Genomic DNA, 16132 nt, shown 5'->3' on the forward strand with positions numbered 1-16132 from the left:
TTTGTTGGAAATTATTTTTTTTCTGTTTCAGCCAAAACCACCTGGTGAATGTGACACAAAACCATGCACCGGGTCAAGTCACCCCAAAGCTGCATTTTTTGGGTAAAAAATATTTTGCCCAACAAATTTTGCCCAACTCTAGCAACATGTTGCACTGCACAAGCAGCCTGGCAAAGCAATCAGGGCTGGGTAACCTGAGACCCCACTGCTGCAGCCGCTACGCTGAGCCGAGGGGCGTAATTTCATTCTGGTAGGAAGTTTGTGGTTTCGTGAAGTGTGGCCAGTGAGGCTCCTCGGTACCAGCTGTCATCACCAGGCCTTCAGAAATCCAGGACTTAGAATCAAAAGCAAAGACGCACACTGGATTGTTTTTCTTTTGTTTTTAATGTAGATTCAGAGATTTCAAGGCCGGACAGGACCATTCTGCTCACCCAGTCTGCCTTTCTACATAACACAGGCCAGAGAACCTCACCCAGCAATTCCTGCAGCCAGCCCAGAACTTCTATCTAAGCTAGAGCAGAGCTGTTAGAAAGCAACATCCAACCTCTATTTCAGGCTATCAGATGGGACGGCCAGTCACTACTGACAGTGGCCTGATTCCACATAACCCTGCACTGTGTGTGCAAAGCAAATGGCATATGCTGTCCCTCTGATCCGCTGGCGTGGCTACACTAGGGTTGCCAACTTTTTGATTGCAGAAAACCGAACACCTCTGACCCGCTCCTTCTCCAAGGCCCTGCCCCCACTCACTCCATTCATCCTCCTTCCGTCACTTGCTCTCCCCCACCCTCGCTCACTTGCTCATTTTCAGGGGGCTAGGGCAGGGGGTTGCAGTGGGGAGGAGGGAGGGCTCTGGCTGGGGTTGCGGGCTCTGGGGTGGGCCCAGGGATGAGATATTTGGGGTGTAGGAGGGGGCTCCAGGCTGGGGGGTGGGGCTGAGGGGTTCAGAATGTGGGAGGGGGTCTGAGATGGGGCAGGATGTTGGGGTGTGGGAGGGGGTGCGGGCTCCAGCTGGGGGTGTGGGCTCCAGGTTGAGGCCAGGGATGAGAGTTTTGGGGTGCAGGAGGGGGCTCCAGGCTGGGGGGTGGGGGCTGAGGGGTTTTGAGTGTGGGAGGGGCCTCCGAACTGGGGCAGGAGGTTGTGGTGTGGGAGGGGGTGAGGGTTCCGACTGGGGATGTGGGCTTCGGGGTGGGGCCAGGGATGAGGGGTTTGGAGGGCGGGAGGGGGCTCAGGGCTGGGGCAAGGGGTTAGGGTGTGGGAGGGGGTGAGGGATATGGGCTCCAGGCGGCGCTGGCCTCTGGTGCTGGCCTCAGCCCCAGGGGCTCCGCAGGCTGCCCCCATCCATAGGTGCCGCCCCTGCAGCTCCCATTGGCCATGGTTACCGGCCAATGGGAGCTGCAGAGCCAGCGCTCAGGGTGGGGGCAGCGGCGGAGCCCCCCTGACGGCTCCTGCACCTGGGAGCCAGTGGGACATGCCGCCGCTTCCAGGGGTCGAGTGGAGCCGTCCGCTGCGGCCAGCTGGACATTTAGCAGCTGACCAGAGCCACTAGGGTCCCTTTGTGACCGGGGGTTCTGGTTGAAAACCAGACACCTGGCAACCCTCGGCTACACAAGGGGCTATGCGGCTGAGACTCAGAGCCTGGCTCTTTGCAAGTGTGCCGTCCAGGAGGGGGCTGATGTGCAGGACACTGAGGGTTGGGAGGTGGTAATAAGACTAGGCTGAAACTGGAAGAGTTTGTAGGCTGTGTCCTTGGGAGGCCAGCAGCCCGAATCCCAGAGCCTGCCTCACTCAGACATCTAGAAGTGAGCATTGCAGGGGAGCGTTAGCACAGCCTGGAAACAGAACTGGCTTCGCAAGGCTAGATGCGCAAGGTGCTGCCCTGGCTCCCCTCCCCGCAGGAGGAGGCAGAGGCCCGTGCAGCCCTGGGCTGTGAGAAATGCTGGCACAGCCTGTGAGTGTCTGCTGTGTTTAACCTTGGTAATGATTAGCCAGGTAGAACCTTCCTGCTCAAGGACAGCAGTGGAAACAGCCCTCCTGGCTTTGCTTACACAGCATACACAGCTGGGCCTTTCCCCACAGCCTGCCCTGCACCACCCAGGCAGGGCAGGAGCAGCCTCCCCCCGCTGCGGGCTGGATCCCCCAGGTTTCCCCTCTAACTTCTGGCAGCGCAGGGGTTCCGAACGCAGCTGGTGCCATTTGGATGCCGGCGGCAGGGGCCAGGACTGGGGCCGAGGCGCGAACCTGCCCAGCCCGGGCCTTTGCCCCGGACGACCGTGAAACCCACACTGTCTGCAGAGGCACATAAGTCTGGAGCAGGTTTTGGTTCTGCAATAGCAGGAGCCAGAAGCTCAAAGAGCGAAGTACCTCTGACCCCCGGGCCAGTGGGCAGGTGCTTGGGCTAGTCTAAGCGGACCCCCAAGCATTCGCCGTCACTCATTTTCTCCCGGAGCTCGATCCTCGGTGCTTTCAAGTGGCTGAACCGGCCCCTTTGAAGTCAATGGAAACGTTGTCATTGGCTGCAGTAGGGCTGGATTTGGTCCTCAAAGCTCAAAACCAGCTGGGAGCAACAGGTGCAAAACATCCGTTTGATGTGACTCATTCTCTTGTTCTTTCTTTCCTTGTGCTCGTGCCAAGAACTCGCCCTGGCAGCATCTGGACATGCAGGAGGAGCTCACAGCACAGGCTGCATCAGCGATCCGCTGGGCCCAGAAGTGGGGCTCTCACCCCCTTCGCACAAGTGGTGGCAGTGAGGGCTCGGGTGCTCCTGCAGCATGTCTTGCAGCACGCGGATCGTGCGCTATTCTCTGCAGTGAGAGCCACGCTGCCCTGCTCTCCCGCTCTGCTTGTGCTTTATTATCGATGTCTCACAGGAGCCCAGCCGGAGAGGCACAGCCTGCCCTCAGCACCCTCAGAGGCCGCAGGAGCTGGGTACTCAGAGCTGTTTGTTCCCTTACTCTAGAATTCATCGCCAGCCAGTAGTTCCCAGTCAGTCACGCGAATTCACCAGGTTCTGGTGCCATTCAGCTCCCAGGCTGCCAGCAAATTGTCGGCATCGAAACCAGGGAATGGGAACAGCCCCAGCCAGTTCTGTGGGCACAGCTCAGAGGAGAAAGATCCAGTGAAGTGAGACAGCCACAGTGGCAGGGCCCAGCATGGGGCTGGAACAGCTCTGGGCAAGGGCAGAGCAGGGGCAGGAAGAGCTGTGGAGCCCATCTGAAGGGCCAGGGCACTGGGCGCAGTGCTGGGTGGCACAGGAGGTCGCCCTGCCGTCATCTGAGCGCGGCGCCCCAGATGGGCACACGCTGCCGAGGAACAGGCAGCCCTTTCTCCACATCCCGGAGCGCATGGCAGTGTGTCCACAGGCCTGCCCAGGAGGGTCTCAGACAGGCACTGGCCACAGCAGGGGAGGCAGCAGAGCCCCAGGACGTGGCACAGCCAGAACCCGGGGGCTTGTTGCCTCCTGACAGCCAAGGTGCCGAAGCCCCAGGGGCCTCCCAGTTCATTCCTCTCTGACTTGCTGCCCATGAGGCGATGGGGTCCCCAGGGAGGGTCCACCGGGCTTGCTACAAATTCATCCTCCAGTATGTCCTCCTGTCCAGACAGCCAGAAGCATCCTCCCTTCCACATCTCGTGGAAGGTCACTAGGGCCCAGGTTGATTCAGATCAAACGCACCTGGTTTCACCTCTGAATTCAACCCCCAAATTAGTGTCCCGGGTCTCTGCAGCCAAATGGTTGCACGGCATTGACCACACATATGGCAGGCCCTGGGGAAGTTTGGGGCTGGAGGGGGCAACCCCTGCCCTTTGTGAGATGACGGGGTGTTTGAAAGCCATTCAGAAATACAGAGAGAGCAGCCAGAGCTGAGTGACTCCCTAGCTGGCCAGGAAACGGCACATCCTGTAGAACCAGCTAGAGACACACTCCCAATAGCAAGTGAAACACCTTCCACAGGGGCTAGCTCCTTAGAAGGAGCCAGCCCCGGGAGCCCCTCGGCACAGGGCCCTGCACAGCCAGCATCCAGGAGCTTGGGACACTTGTTTGCATTTTAGAGCCTTCCCAAACTAAACAAGGAAGTGAATTCCCCAGCTGCCCGGTATAACCCAAGCTGTCTGTGTCCCCGGCCCTCCCTCACTGCCAGGTCTGTCACGCACAAAGGCCATGCCACATCCCACACCCACCTGCTCTTATCACAGGGTTCACTCCACTCCCTCACTGACAGTAGGAGGGATGTGCCCATGCTGTCTCCAGCCCCTGCCCTCCCCTCAGAGTCTCCACTCTGGCACTCTGCTGGCAGGCTGTTGCCCTGGGACGGAGGGCTCCTGGAGGACGCAGAAATTGAGGGATGAAAGCCAAGCGGCATTTTTACAAAAACTAGAGGTGGGAGAACATGAACCCACTCAACATCCTGGGGTCAAGAGTTCAACCCAGCCCTGCGTAGGCGAGACTGAATACCGGAACAGAGAGAGGAAGGGAGAAAGTCAGGGGGGAATAAATATTCAATTGTAAGCTCTGTGAGGCAGGGCCTGTCTTTTTGTTTGGTTTGACGGGTTGGATCACAGAAACCCCCTTGGGAACTGCCAACTGATGTGCCAAGACTACTTCTGCCCCTGCTGTCCTGCCCTGGCAGCTTGGGACTTCAGTGACGTGCCTGGTTTGAGTCAGACCCACTAGCCTCCTACAAACCCAGACCCAGGTCTGAACCACATCCCTAACAGCTGTAGGCTTAAACCAAAAGCAGCTTAAGAAGTGTTCCTGTCTTTAACACAGATGCCCAACTCCCAGTCGGATCCAAACCCCAAATAAATCCGTTTTACTCATAAATAGTTTGCCCTCAATAACACTGATAGAGAGATATGCTCAGCTGTTTGCCCCCCCAGGTATTAATACATGCTCTGGGTTAACTAATAAGTAAAAAGTGGTTTTATTAAATACAGAAAGTAGGATTAAGTGGTTCCAAGTAGTAACACACAGAACAAAGTGAATTACCAAGCAAAATAAAATAGAACACGCAAGTCTATGTCTAATACAGTGAGAAAACTGGATACAGATAAAAACCTCACCCTCAGAGGAATTCCAGTAAGTTTCCCTTTACAGACTAGTCTCCTTCTAGTCTGGATCCAGCAATCACTCACACCCCCTGTAGTTACTGTCCTTTGTTCCAGTTTTTTTTTCAGGTATCCTTGTGGGTGGAGAGGCTATCTCTTGAGCCAGCTGAAGACAAAATGGAGGGGTCTCTCACAGGCTTGAATAGACTTTCTCTTGTGGGTGGAGACCCCCTCCTCTCTCCTGTGCAAAGTCCAGTTCCAAGATGGAGTTTTGGAGTCACCTGGGCAAGTCACATGTCCATGCATGACTCAGTTTTTACAGGCAGCAGCCATTGCTCACATGCTACCTTGAACGTCCTCATGTAGACTTCTTATGTGGATTGGAGACTTCCAAGATCCATTGTGTGTTAAGTGCTTCTTGATTGGGCACTGAACTTGCAAATTCCTTTCTAAAGAAACTGACCAAATGCCTTACTAAGGTTATTTCATAGAATCATAAAAAATCAAACAAGTATACAGCCAATATTCATAACTTCAAATACAACGATGACACATGCATACGAATAGGATGAATATATTCAGTAGATCATAACCTTTACATAGATATGTTACGTGGCATATGTAGCATAAAACATATTCCAGTTATGTCATATATATACATTCATAAGCATATTTCCATAAAGCCTTAGGGGGTGCACCGTCACACCTAGCACAATGGGGGCCTGAGCTTTGGCCGGGGTCCCAAGGTGCTACTATAGTAAAAATATATAGTATATATATATATATTTTATAATCATAAATATATGAAGAAATCAAAATAACTGTTGTTCACAGGGTACCCGTCAGTGCCAGCCGGTGATAAAGAGGCTGTTTTCTCCCTGTGACACAGCACCGGCTGCCACGGAGTGACCTACTCACCCGAAATTGATTCCACCTATATTAAAAATTACAGGGATAAAAGGAGGTCGCAGACTGGGCCTAACTCTGTGAACCCAGGAAACAGGATCAACAAACTGCAAACCCCAGGAGGTCTTGCCTGTTTCACACCAAGTGAAAGCTCTTTCCAAGTCCAGTGTTTCAGCGGTGAAGCTCAGCCCAGGGATCTGAACAGCCTGTCCCAGGTGGGCTCAGTTCACAGGGAGCTCAGAGGAGGTGGTTCTGTTGAACAAGGAGGAATACTAAAAGTTATAATCCAGTTTTAAATGAACTAGATTATGGAGTCACAGCAGAGAGTCCAAGGTCAAGGCTGAAAGACTGTCACCTGCTGTACATGTCCTTTGCACCTGGAATTAGGGAATATGTCTGTGTCAGCTCCTGAATTTTCTTTTGCTTTGAGAGTCTTTTAGAATTGTGCCCTGCATTTTAGACAAGAACCTCCTGATGTTTCTGCCCCTCCTTCGTGCCCTGTGCTGAGAGCCAGTTGAACTGATCTGTGCACAGCCTGGTATGATGTATACACCAAAGAGGGGTGTTTCTCTCCTTGTGAACAGCAAACACAGGAAGGGGCACCCGCAGGACTCCCAAGGACCGTTGACTGGCTAATGACTGTGAGCTGCCTTCCCACTCCCTGTGACACCAAGGTGATGGACACAGTGTTGGAGCAGGGGGACTGGACCCTGGCTGAGAGCTCTGACCTCGAGGCTATAGAGTCATTCTCATGGTTATCTGTGCTCCCTCTCTCTCCCTCCGCAACTCCAGTTATTTATCCAAAGAGCAACAGTGTCAACAGGAGAGATGAGGGAGTCCCAGCCCATAGCACAATGGTTAGAGCACTCACCTGTGTGTGTGGGGGGGGGGGGCAGACCACTGTTCAAATCCTTTCTCCCCATTAGGTGCTGGGGGGACTTGAACCAGGGGATCTCCCCCATCTCAGGTGAGAGCCCTAAACACTGGGCTCCTAAATCAGAGTAGGCACCTGACTCCAGGAGAGGGCTCACCACGGGGAATCACAAGCAGAGGGAGACACTTCCCTGCAGCCTGGACTTAGGCGCCTGTCTCGGTGGGAGGGGTGGGGCTTAGCTCCCTGCCTAGCGTGCTGACTGCTGTGAACGCAGGCTAAGGCCTGGCCCACGCTACAAGGTTCGGGTGACATAAGCTGCCTTGCATCCCCCTCTTTGTGCATGTGTCTACACTCAGATTTGTCTCTGAGTGATGCAAGTGCCTTGTTGAGCAGGAAAACCACTTCCTGTGGCACCTATCTCTGCCCATTCATTGCATAGGGAGTCTAGGTACCTGACTCAGGCTTTGTGAATCACAGTGATCCTCCTGGTGCCTAAAAGTTTCAACACTGAGCTCCTTGGTGCACCCAGGCCTTACTGTATAGCAATGGAATGCACTGATGGGAGCTGACAGAAGCTTGAAATTACCAAGACCCTTGTGAGTCCCAGCCATGCCCATGCCTGCACCAAATGTTCTCTCTCCAGCTGGGCAAACCTGGTCTTGGAGACTTCCAGTAATTTTCAGTAGAACCGCAGTGAGAGCTGTTGGCATTTGAGGAAATGGCTTGGTAACGCCATACAATGACCATGCTGGAGATGTGATCAACACTCCTGAGATTCTCCAGAGTTCACTCCTTTGCCTTATCCCAGAGCCACACAGCAGCTCCTGCTGAGCATGGCTTAGGAAGGAATTTGCTCCAAAGCCAGAGCAGCCTGAGTTCCAGTACATTTGTAGGAGCTGCATTTGCCCCAGTGCATCAGCCAGGAATTCCTGTGCCCTCAACCTCCAGATGCAGAGCAGTGCAAAGGTTATTTTCCATACACTGGCTGCCCTTCTTCTCCTGACACCTCTTGGTAGCCTTCCCCACAGCTCATCTGTCAAGCCCATCACCCCAAGGGTGATCTTCCTTGCAGCCAGACTGGCAGAGTATTGTCAGGAGGCAGGTCCTCTGAGCTGGATACGCACAGGTCTGAGTTGGATGTTCATTGATTCATTCATAGATTCCAAGGTCAGAAGGGATCACTGTGATCATCTCGTCTGACTCCTTATAATGCAGACCACAGAACTTCGCCAAAATAATTCCTAGAGCAGATCTTTTAGAAAAACATCCAAACTTGATTTTAAAATCATCATTGCTAGAGATGGCTATGCACAGGTCTGTACGGATTCCCCCTTCTCGATGTGCAGTGCTGTGATCTGTGTGCAAACAAAGGGTTTTCTTTCTTTCTTTCTTTCTTTCTTTCTTTCTTTCTTTTTTTCTTTCTTTCTTTCTTTCTTTCTTTCTCCGCATTCATTTGAATGACAAAGGTTTCCAATTACAGGCCCCCTGGGGAATCAAACAGCAAGGCTTGATGCTCACGAAGCGACTGGCAGATTAAGACAGATAAAGATTGAGATTTGTATATTGACTCTGCGTTTGTGTAATTCATGTGGGGGAGCCTGGCCAACAGCCAGTATGGCTCTGACCCATATAAATAATAACCAGCAGCATTTTTAAACTAAATCATCTGGAAAATTCACAGCAGACTCTGTCAGTTCCTTCTCCTGTTGTATTGCTAGAGGGTCATAAATAATTCAGCCTCACTCAAATATTTATGGAATCAATTTAGCCCTGGGTCCGACGTCACCTCTCAGAACACACAGCTTCCTGGAGCATCTCCAGTGCAACCTTATTCCCCGCCCTCCAGGAACCTTTCAGGGAGATAGCACCTGTTACTCCCTAGCTTCACAAACAGGGCTGGTGGCTGGTGCTGCCTTGCCCATCTGGGGTCCTAGCATGTCCAGACTGTGCGGTTTGGCAGAGACATGCAGGGAAACTCATCTCCCTGAGAGGAGCAGGCAGCTTGAGGGCAAGTTCCATACCGCCAAGTGCTTCATCACAGAATACAGTCATGGGCCCCTTGCATCGCCCCCTCCAGGAGCAGCCCCCAAGCTCCATAACTATTCCTAGTTCAAAGGGGTAGGGGCTTTTTTCAGCTCCAGGATGGTTGACAGCTCCACTCGGCAGGTGCAGTGAATCTGTCCGTGGCCAGGGCGGCTCCTCAGTAACGTTTCTTGCCCAGCCACCTGACAAACCTCCCCACCATGCACTCCAAGTGCCAGGTGTACTTCTTCAACTGGCCTTCTCTAATATATTGTTTGCCCTTTGACCCGAGTGGTTACTCAATCATCAGGGCCCTCCTGGGTCATTTCTGTTAGGAGGAGGAGAAATCGATGGGAGTTAGGTCTAGTCTTTGGTGCAATCCTGTTTAGTTACAAAGAATGAACGAAGTCCTGTTTCTCTGAACACAGCAGGAACCAACAACACCTAGCAGTTTCCTTGCTCACAATTTCCCAGACTGCTCCTTCAACCAGTCCTGTGCGCAAGGATCTCTGTCTCTGCTCCCTCTCAGGACCTCGCTCATCACTGCTTCTCTCGCTGTCTGCTGGCTTCCTGCTTCTCACACTGTCCATCAGCTTGCCAAAACTGTCCCTAGCCCCTGCGTTTGCAGTCAGGCAACCCCGCAGCTCAACATGCTTAGATTCTCAGCTGGCTTTGACATGGGACACTTTGCCTTGGGCGGTGGCCTCCTATTGTTTCCAGGCTAGCTATTACTACATAAAGGGGCAGTTTGCTGCTTCCCCCATTTAGCCTGAACAAAGGATGCTTTTAGCACATACTCACTGGTTTTAACTAGGTCTACAATTGTCTGTAGCCACTTGATGGCAGCCATTGGCACCTTCCAGCAGAAGAACACACAGAGACCAGCATTTTCATATAATTTATAAACACAAGCAAAACAAAGCCCCATGCTGCACACAAAGTTCATCCCCCTGGGACGAGGATGAGAGTAAGAAGGAACCACACTTGACAGATGTTAGCCACTTAAATCACTAAAGGAAAGTGCTCAGATACTAATGCAGAACAGAACAGAAGGAAATTCTCATTTATCTCAGGCTTCAAAGCAGATAACCCAAATCCAGGCATATCAAAGATATTTCAGCATGTGGAACCCCCTTCTCTTGATACTGTTTTCCTTGGCAGCCTGATTAAGGGTTAGTGCTCAGTAGTTGCCCTTGGGGCTGGAGCCCCATCAGGCTAACCTGTGCTGGAGAACCAGAGAGGGTATGTCACACCAAGCAGTGCAAAGCATGAGCATCTCCATGATCCCACCAGGCCCGGGGACAGGACCCTCTGGATGTCACTGGCTGGTACGGTTGGGTAATACTGAAATTGAGGAGGGACAGGGGAACTTCCTGTCCCCCTCCCAGTTATGCACATGTGAGTGGTGTGAAGGAGAGCACAGGGCCTAGGCACGGCAGAGTGCCTGAGTCAGCAGGGCCATGTCTCTTTAAAGAGGTGCCAAGGGAGGGAGCGCAGCCCATGGCCATGCAATGATCACTGCTATGATCTAGCTGTTGCAGAACACACGTGCCAGGCGCTAAGCTGCTCAGGACAGGGGCTGTGTCTCGCCCTGTTTCTGTAAGGCACCGGGCATGCTTCCAGGTGCACAGCCATTATAGTTACTGATAATGGAGATGAAACACACAGAAAGGTGCCACTCAGAGCCATATACAGCAGCAGGTACCAGTCATGCTGCATTTCCTATGATCATCGCTGCCAGTGAAGACTATGGAAGTTACCCACCCAGGCACAATTAGCATTTTCATAGATGACTATTTTGTGCTTTTTTTTTTTTTTTTGCCTCTTATGAGTGGGAGCCACATGTAAGCCCCAAAGCCACTGGGAGCAGAGCTGGAGCTCAGAAAAGCCCACTTTGGGAATCTGCCCCAGAAACCAGGCTTGGAAACATCCCCTTGGTTCTTCCCCAATTTCCATCCATCTTGATGCTCCCTGACTCTGCCCAGGACCGAAGGTGGCGGGATTGAAATACTTCAGGAGCCTGCTCTTGGGGTTTCCAGCCCAGTTCTTTAGAGGCTCAAGCACTCAAGTGTCCTGGAAGCCCTGAGCCTTTGGAGGCTCTGCCAGACCTGGGCAGGAGGCAGACTCGTGCAACGAAGCTTTGCATGAAGCTCTGGATCTCCCCGCGACTCTAGTTTTCATGTCTCTGTTTCGGTTCCCTCTTCCCTGGGGTGAACATGGTCAGTCATTGCACCAGTCTTTCCCTGCTAGAAGCCGTCATGGGGGCTGAGTGATGGGAGTTCAACTGGGGCTCTGCATGTTCTGCTCTGTTCCCAATTAGTAGGGAGACCCTCCCTTCAGTCCTGCTGACTGGCTCCATTACAAAAGCAAAGGGGAAAGGTAGAAAATCCGAGGCCTGAGCTCCCCAGAGCTTCTGGCTGCGTGGAAACTGAAGCCAAACATCAGAGCTGGAGCCACTGCTAACTGAAAGGCAGCTCTGTTGGCAATGGGGAACGCCCGTGCTGATTGCACCCCTCTTTTAGCTGGGCTGGAAGTAGGCAAATCACAGGCTCCAATCTGGTCAACCTCAGAGAAGATGGCACAGCCAATGACGGCACTGTGGTTTGTCTGACCCCTGGGGTTTGCTGCTGACAGACACTGGGCCCCTCAAGAAGGGATGAGAGGCAATCCAGGCAAGCCTGCAAGGGAGAGCGTAACACTAATGAGATCCAAGTGGCTGTGCATTATGAGTGAGATCCAGGCACCCTGACCCACCCTGCCAGGTGCACACAGTGAAGTGAATGGAGCTGCTTGCAGACAGGTGCTACCTGGTGTGGGTGAGGGCTCTGCAGTAAGACTCCAGCAGGTGTCAGTGCGCCTTAGAGACACTACTGTGACCAGACACCAGAACTACCTGTCACAGAGTCAGGAGATCATCTCAGTGCAGGCGGTTCTGAGTCAGTCATTCAGCATGGGGGAAACCTGCCTGGTTTGCATTAGCTTGTCCTGACCCCAGTGTGCCAAAGCCAGGTGTGAGCTAGCAGCATGCTGGACCATGCACTGGCAAAGCCATGTCTCCGAGGGACTGGGAGATTCGAGTGGCTGGGATGTCTGATGCTGTGGAGCTCCTGCAGGATCAGTCCCTCCACCAGAGAATTCACGGTGTCAGCAGCAGGGCGGAGCAGGCATTACCCACTCCGCTGCTCCCAGAACGCACAAGAGCTTGGAGGCGTTTGAGCAACGCTCCCTCTGCTCTATTATCTGCTCTTTACATTAATAATTAGAGGGTGGATGGCAAAGGCTTTGTTAAAATTGATGTGTCCATTAGCATATCCCTAAATGTCCATTAGAACACGGGCCAGGCTCCCAAGCGAGTGTTTGCTCTGATCAGTGCTCTGCGCACTGTTCCCTGGAGAAAGGGAGGAAGCCGCTGGGACAGTGGGAAGTGTTTGTGATCAGGGAGCTGCCAGCCGCAATGCATCCTGGGGACTCTGCCACAGCTATCTAGCCTGGGAGAGGGAAGCCTCAGCAACTTATGAGCTAGATCCAGCCAGGTTCACTCCCCCTATTTGGTTGGCTCCTCCTTGGGGGTCCTGTATCTCAGGGCAGGCAGGGCTGTTACACAGGCCTCCCAGCCCCCTCTTCACTTGCAGATTTTATTTTCTTGTACATGCCAAAGGCCAGGTTGCAGTCAGCCTTTGCATCACAAGCGTGCTCTGCAGCGGTAGACATGTAACTCGTCAGTCAATAGATAACGGTATCAGTAGATGGCGCCCAAGAGTATGCAGCAGACTTCCTGGGTTTGGGGGTGGTGGGCACCTCAAACGGCGTCCCCTAGCTCCTCAGAGTATCCACCCTTAGCACCTTGCATACGCTTGCCAGTGCAGAGAAGGGTGCAAAGACGCTTCCTTCATTCGCCCCCTGTGGAGATGGGCCATAACTGCAGTCTCTGTGGTGCCCTGAATGCAGGCTTTGCTCCCTGCTAGTACCTCCTGGGGGTCAAAACACCCCACAGGGAAATGGGGGGGGGCAAGACCCTGCTTAGGGCAGACGTATCAGGGCACACAGGCCACAGCCCTGCGGTAGACATACCGGTAACTGCACACTGCCTGCACCCCGGGAAGTTCCAGAGGCCGTTGAGCTGTTCTGAAGCTCCCACTGGAGGGACATCTCTCTTCTTCACCTCAATCCAGGTCTCAGCCTGCATGACTCCTACCCCAGCCAACAAAGGGACAGTGATGGATATGGAAGCTGCTTGCAAAGAAGAGCCTAGAAGATAGTTTGTAGGCTGTCTAGATGCTGGGTCTGGACATTACTTAAAGATCCACATTGCAGCCAGTCCCTGTGTTCAACTTCAGGACATCACCTGTTCGCTCTGCAGCCCTCCTTCAGGCATGTGCTTTAGTTTTGTTTTATGCATCCTGGGGTACATTTCCAGCTCTCCTCCCTCACGCACAATGACACAATCAGTCTCACAAGGGCTGCTTAGCTCTCACCTTTCTTCTCCAGCCGTCACTTCTTGGTTCTTAATAAATATTCAGCTTTCCTAAATATGCATAGGAGGCTCATTAACAACTAATTTTGCTTATTTAAAACAACTGCATAATCAAACCACTCTACTGTGTCTCCTTTCTTAGAGCCATGAATTATTCATGTGCTGGGAATTTGCGTAGAAAATTATTGATTCTTAAAAGGCACATTTTTCACAGCTTGAGAAAAAGAATCAGTTGTTCTGATTTTGAACATTTTGGGGCCAAACTTGTGTTTATAATGAATGTTCTACCTTCCTGGGAATAGACAGTGTGGCAAAGCCAAGAGCCAGGGCACCACTAAATACAACTGCAGTTCCTGAGCCGCAATGAAGGAAGCATTTTTCTGAATTAGCAGCCTGCACTAATACAACTTGCTGTGCTTTCCAAGCGCTCTTTGCCTTTCTGTTGCACATGGAATCATGGAATCTCAGGGTTGGAAGGGACCTCAGGAGGTCGTCTAGTCCAACCCCCTGCTCAAAGCAGGATCAGTCCCCAATTTTTGCCCCATATCCCTAAATGGCCCCCTCAAGGATTGAACTTACAACCCTGGGTTCAGCAGGCCAATGCTCAAACCACTGAGCTATCCCTCCCCCCAATAATCCATCTACATAAAGAAATGACGTGAACCATCTTGTTTTGGCTTCTTGGAACCTTTGAGCACTATTTCAATATAAATATGAAATAATAGTGATTGACTGGGAAGAAGAGGGGGTCTTGTGAGAGCCGTTGGTATCACCGCACAGGGTCAGCTCTCCTCCTGTCCGGGTTTAGTCCTAAGGAAATGAACTGAAGAGGAAAATGTGACCTGCACCATAGCCCAAGACTGCGGGAGAATGGATGCCGAACTGTGCTCACAGGCTTCTAGCAGCCCAGCCCTGAGATGGAATGCATCCCTGTGTTCACACCCTACACACTGTTGTAATAATCTTTGTTCAAGGTATGCCTTGTGAGGTAGCATTTGAAAACTCATAACTTGCTGATCAGTAGTGGTAAAATGTGTGTAACAGCATGATGGCTAAAGTTATAAATTTCCCTTTGTATGATATTAAAAATCAGACTCACATAGCACCAAACCGGTCAAACAGACCTGTCTTGAACAAAGGAGTGTATGCTTGTCTTAATTTGCATTTAAGAAGTAAACAGAGTCACCAAGCAGGAAGGGAAAGCAAAGGAAGAAACCCAGCAGGGAACATACTTCCACATAGATTCTTCATCTTCTAGTTCTCAGCTGGAAATACTTTTCAAGAGGGCGACTGAGATTATAAAAAGGAGGGACAAACATCCCAAGGGCCACCTCTCTCTCTCTCTCTCTCTCTCCCTCTCCCCCTGTCCATCACATTCTCTGCACCTGAGAAGGCAAAAGAAACAGCTATTAGACTCTGGGGGAGGGTGTGTTCGTGAGGCTGCAGGGAGCATGTGGGTAAGAGCGTTACCTTGAATTAAATTAAGTATGTCGAGTTTAGCAATAGAAAATGTTTTATCTTTTTTTTTTGGTAACCATTTCTGACTGCACTGCCTATGCTTATTCTCACTTAAAATCTCTCTATTTGCAGTTAATAAGCTTGTTTTATTGATTTATCTAATCCAGTGTGTTTACTTTGAAGTATCTGGATAACTCCATTTAAGGTGGCAAGTTGTATATTATTCCCTTAAAGGAATAATGGACTTAATAGATTTGAACTGCCCAGGAGAGGGCTGGGCAGTACAGAACATACATTTCTGGGGGGAAATCCAGGACTGGGGGTGTGTTGGGGTCCCCCTGCAATCTAACGAAGGCTGGTGAGAGCTGGGTGTGACTGGCAGCCTGTAGTTATTCAGACACATCAGGGAGAGCCCAACTGCTGTAGACTGTTTGTGAGCAACCCAGGTGGGAACTGTGATGGGTTGAATCACAGAACCCCCTTGGGACTGCCACTTGATGTGCCAAGACTGCTTCTACTCCTGCTTTCCTGTCCTGTCAGTTTAGGACTTCAGTGCCCTGCCTGATTTGAGCCAGACCCGCTAGCCTGCTGCAAACCCAGACCCAGGTCTGAACCACGTCCCCTAACAGCAGTAGGCTTAATTGAAAGCAACTTAGAAAGTTTTCCTGTTCTCGACACTCAGATGCCCAACTCCCACTGGGGTCCAAACCCTAGATAAATCCATTTTACCCTGTATAAAGCTTATACAGGGGAAACTCATAAATTGTTTGCCCTCTATAACACTGACAGAGAGATATGCGCAGCTGTTTGTCCCCCGACCCCCAGATATTAATACATACTCTGGGTTAATTAATAAGTATAAAGTGATTTTATTAAATACAGAAAGTAGGATCTAAGTGGTTCCAAGTAGTAACAGACAGAACAAAGTGAATTACCAAGCAAAATAAAATAAAACACGCACGTCTAAGTCTAGTACAATAATAAAACTGAATACAGATAAAAACCTCACCAGTTCCAGTAAGCTTTCTTTTACAGACTAGTCTCCTTCTAGTCTGCGTCCAGCAATCACTCACACCCCCTGCAGTTACTGTCCTTTGTTCCAGTTTCTTTCAGGTATCTTTTGGGGTGGAGAGGCTCTCTCTTTAGCCAGCTGAAGACAAAATGGAGGGGTCTCCCCGGAGTTTAAATAGACTTTCTCTTGTGGGTGGAGACCCCCTCCTCTCTCCTATGCAAATTCCAGCTACAAAGTGGAGTTTTGGAGTCACCTAGGCAAGTCACATGTCCATGCATGACTAAGTTCCTTACCAGCCAAGCCACATTCCTGGGAAAGCCTAGATGTGGACTGGCCTTTC

Source organism: Eretmochelys imbricata, chromosome 19 (genome assembly GCF_965152235.1).
Source record: "Eretmochelys imbricata isolate rEreImb1 chromosome 19, rEreImb1.hap1, whole genome shotgun sequence".
NCBI lineage: Eukaryota > Metazoa > Chordata > Testudines > Cheloniidae > Eretmochelys > Eretmochelys imbricata.